Raw genomic sequence first — 4626 nt, forward strand, 5'->3', positions numbered from 1 at the left:
AAGAAAAAGAAAAAAAATTCCAGCGAGTCTTCTGGCCAGTTCCTCCCGCTCCAGCAGGGAAAGGCTGGAGGCCCAGGACAGGGCTGTCAATCCTGGACTCCCCGAGGTCATCTAAGGAGCAGTGGGCAGCAAAGAGTCCCAGTGGCCTCCTCCGGGCAGTCCGGGCTCAGGACAGAGCGAACATTCCCGAGGTCGCCCCGCCTAGGGGAGGTGGGCAGGGGCCTGGCCTGGCTTGGCATCCCTGCCGCGCCACTGCAGCCCTCGCGGCGTGGCCAGCCAGCCCGGGAGGGGGCGCGGCCGCCGCGGGCGGAGCAGGGGCGGAGGGAGTCCGCAGCCCGCCCCCGCCCCGGGATCTGGCCGCCGAGCCCGCGGCCAGGGCGGCGCAGACCGGCCCAGCGACTCTCGGGCAGCGCTGGGACGCGCCGCCGCCGCGCCCGCCCCTGGACCCCCCGGGCTTGACGACACGAGGTAATCGTGGGCGCGGGCCGGGGGAGTGTGCACCGTCCTGGGCGCGGAGGGTGCGCGGGGCCAATCCGTAGGAGGCTGGAAAGTTCGGACTTCTCGGGTGGTTTTGTCACGTTGCGGGACGGTTCAGGGCACCAAAACCGAAGGGTAACGCAGTATACTGGGACGCGAGCAGAGGTGCCCAGGGCCGTTTGCGGCATTCCTGCGCGGGCAGCGGAAGGGAAGGGACCCCAGGGCCTCTCGGCGACGCCAGCGCGGGAGCGGGAAGCTGGGGGGTGGGGGGAACGGACGATGGGGACAGGGCACCCTGCCCCCTCCCCAGCTGCATTCCAGGCTGGAGCAGCGGATGAGGTCATCCCGTCCGGTTCCCTTCTGGCCACGGCAGCCGCTGCCCTCTGCCCGCGCCGGACGGGAGCGAGAGACTCTCCCAAAGTCTCTCTTATGAGATTCCCAGAAGGGGATGTTTCCTGGTTGAAGTCTTTCCTGGACTTCCCATCCCAACTGATTGTGCTCTTGTCCCAACTCACCAAGTTTGAAGGCCGTTTTTCTAAACTGGGAAACTGAGGCTGAGAGAGCACAGCGGTGGAGGGGGAGCTGCCTAGCCTTAACTTGGGGTGCTGGGGCAAGAAGACGTCTTAGTCGGTAGTGTCACACACAATTTAATACCGCCACCACTTGGGAAACTGAGGCAGGACGGTCATAATTTCGAGATCAGCCTGGGAGATATATATCAAGACCTTTTCAACAACAACACACACGTCTTTCCTCCCACTTTCCAGTGGCTCCCTTCTGTCCTACCGGCTCAATGAAGTTCAGAGAAGCCTGAAGTTCAGAAAAGTCTGATCTGGGACGGTGACTCTGGGCAGTTTGTCTTAGTTTCCCTGTCTTCCACCCCAAAGTGCTGGGCTTTGAGGGGATGTCCCTGGAGGACTTCTAATCCCAAATGTCACAAATTGGGGAAAATAGGAAGCAACAAAATCCCGCAGTTTCAGTGTTGCTATCAAAGAGCCACTGTACCCACACTTCCCCTCCAGCGCCCCCAGCAGGCTGTCCGGGAGGTGGGGCTCTGCACACCTGCCTGAGGGTGTGTCTGGGTACTCCAAGGAGCAGCGCTCTGCTCTTCTCTGCTCCCTCTCCTTCCCCACCATCAGAGTGGCTTCTCTTACCCCACTTCCTTGCCTTCACATCCACTCCGTTGGCCTCTGAGTGAGTGGAGTGAGTGGAGCCGGCCAATGCCCCAAAACTTGTCCCTGTGGTCATTACTACTGAGGGAGCCCTGGCCACGTGCCCAGACCATTGCACAGTAAATAAAGAGTTATGTGGGATACTAAGCCTCACCAGGGCCACTCATGCCCTGGTCACGGATGCTGAAGTGCAGAGCCTGATTCCCATTCCTCTCATGCTAGCTTCCCCTTAGCTACTACCTTCACTCAGAGGGCAAGGCCATTCTGCCAGTGTTGGTAAAATGTCAGCTCCATGGTTCACGCTGTTTTTGTTCTGTGATCTGGGTCTCTTCACCCAACCCCCATGTAAAATGGGAGCCGGGAACCTTTACAGGGGCGATTGCCTGGGCCTTTGAGACGCGAAGGTTCCAGTACCTTAGATCCGGGTCAGGCAGGGCGACCGACCTAAAGGCCAGCAACCGTCTGTGGTTAGCACCACTGGATAGGTAGGTGGCTGGAATGAAAGATGCCCCTTACTCATGAAATGTTGGATTTGAACCCAGGCCTGCCCCACTCCAGGATGGGAGAAGCGAGTTTCTCCATCTTCTGCCCCCTCCTCCCTTCTCTGGCAGAGGCTCTTAGACCTGCTTTCTCCATGGGAAGACAGAAACAGTAGCCGAAGTTGAGCCAGGAAGCTCTGTCTCAGTAGATGGGTGTAGAGGATGCTATCTAGAGGTGTCCAGAGGCATTTGGGAGGTGGCTTCATCACATGGGTAGTCAGGGAGTGAGATGGGGACAGGACCCCTCTCCCTGGAAGACACTCAGAAGTTAGAGGATCTGGTGGAGGAGGGTACCTACCACGTTCACATGGTAGGCACAGTGGACCCTTCCACGTGCCAGTTTGCAGAGTGAGCCCTATGCTACTCCACAACTCCTTTCTCCACAGACTAGTTTTTATAGGGCTGGGAAACCTGGCCAGTGTTTACCTGCCACGGGACCTTGGGTGAGTCTGTTCCCCAGGCCATGTCAGCCTTTGTAGCCTGAGCCAGCCTTCCAGCCTCAAGGGGGTGTTGGAGACTCATCTGATGACATCATGTCATTGGTCGGCCCACAGCAAAGCAAAGTGCTTTATAACTTCAGCAAACATTCCACAGGGGACCTCTCGGTGCTGGGGGTGCCAGGGAAAGGGATGATTCAGAAGTCGCCCCCCCTCCTGGGGGGGAGGGGGAGGAGCTAGGGTTGGAGGAGGATCCGGTGGTAGGACGGAAGAGAATGCAGTCCCAAAACAAAGCGAGCTTTGTCCAGTTCTCCTCTTTGTTTTATCTTGTTAGTTAACCTATTTTGAATTTCAAATAACATTATAGAAGGGCTCGCACTGAGAATTTTTATGCTTGCAGGCGGCAGCTAGGGCTGAGAAATTAAAAAAAAAAAAAAAAAAAAAAACAAGCCAATATTGAAACTCAGGTCTAGATCTTTATCAGCTGAGCAGGTGTGTGGAGGTGACTTGCCCAAGGTCACAGGGTGAGGACTCTTGAGTCCCCAGCCTATTCTACCCCCCTCAGAAGGTGCCAGGAGGTAGTCCTTTGGCGGGAAGGTTATCTCAGCTAGTGATTAGGCCGGCCACGTGCTAATGCTGGGAGGGAGGGAGGCAGGAAAATCCAGGCGTCGGTCGCTCCACCCTCAGCCTGCTCAGGGAAACAAGACTGGGCCCCGAAAGTCGGCGAGGGCTTAAGTGAGTCAGAGGCTCCGAGTTCAAGTTGGGACTAGCTTTTTGATGGGACCTTGAGCAAGCGTGGCCCTCACTGGGTCCCAGAAAAATCAGAGTTCAGTCTACAGGATTCCCAAAGGCTCTCCAACCGCCTAGGGAAGGAGAAGAGGGGACACCGAGAGACCAGCTGAGACGGTAAGGACAAGAGAGGGTCCGTGAGGGATCAGGAAGGACATTGGTAGGTAGGGAGTAGCCTTTGGCACCCACGGGACTCCCCCCACCCCTCCAAAACTTGTTCCCCAACAACAAGGCTCCTCTATCAACCTGACAAACAGATAAAGCCCTTTCCCCCAGGCCTTCTCAGAGCCTTGAGTCAACTCAAGCATGTAGGAGCCAGCTGGAAAAAGCCACTTCTGACCGCAGGATCCTTTTTCCAGGAAGCACCTTGGAGGCCAAGGCTTCTGTGGGCTGTCAGCGCTGGCCGGCTGGGAGGCCGGCTGTGTACACAGCCCTGCACAAGACCTTGGCAGGGTGCCTCCTTTCTCCTGACCTCTCCAGGTAGAATAGATTGAACCTACAGAGAACTGAAACTTGCCAGCCAGAGGCGATGTTGCCTGGGGCCCAGGGTCATTGGGATAAGGAGCCCAATTCCCCCTCCATTCCTCACTGAGACGCCACAGGCACTAAGTCACCAGAGATTCTCATTCCTGCTCTGGCGCCCGCCTCCTGCAGGTCTAGTGTCCACACATCATCTGACTTGTGCAGGAGAGCCGTGGGCACCTCCCCGGTGGGCCTTAGGTAGAGATCAATCAATCATTTTTCTGCTTCGCTGATGCCCGCTGTGAACGAAAAACAGAATGGAGTCTTTGTGCCCGGGCCACTCAGTGATACTCAGAGGCTGCTGTCCACTCTGTGTGTTCTCAGACTCTGGTGTGGGAGTGCACGTGTCCAGGTGCTCACATACAGAAGCCAGTGGAGGACATTGGACGCCCTGTTCTGTCACTCTCACTTAGTCCCTGGAGACAGAGTAGCTGACTGAACCTGAAACTTGTGGGTTTTTTTGTTTTTTTGTTTTTTTTTTAAGCTAGACTACCTATAATCCTCCTGTCTCCATTCCTCCCCCTCCCCCCCCAAAACACTGGAATCACAGGCACATGTAACTAGGGCCAACTTCCACATGGGTATTGGGGAATGAAACTCGGGTCCTCAGACATGCTCAGTGAGCATTCCCTCATTCGGTCACACCCTCCACCCACCTCCCAGCTCTTTTTTGAACTTTTTTTTTTTTTT

General features: G+C 56.5%; 1 protein-coding gene across 2 annotated transcripts in view; it reads left to right on the forward strand.

Moving 5' to 3' along the window:
• Positions 1-372: 372 nt before the first annotated feature.
• Positions 373-4626, forward strand: part of Cdc42ep1 (CDC42 effector protein 1) — an 8468-nt gene continuing 4214 nt past the window's right edge. The window contains exon 1 of one of the 2 annotated variants that reach the window (XM_021183414.2): positions 373-468. The gene's annotated coding sequence lies outside the window, so the exon portion shown is untranslated. Of the gene's footprint in view, positions 3532-4626 lie in introns of both variants that reach the window. The other variant, XM_029470091.1, reaches the window with a different exon arrangement.

This window comes from Mus caroli, chromosome 15, assembly GCF_900094665.2.
Source record: "Mus caroli chromosome 15, CAROLI_EIJ_v1.1, whole genome shotgun sequence".
In the NCBI taxonomy this organism is placed as follows: Eukaryota; Metazoa; Chordata; class Mammalia; order Rodentia; family Muridae; genus Mus; species Mus caroli.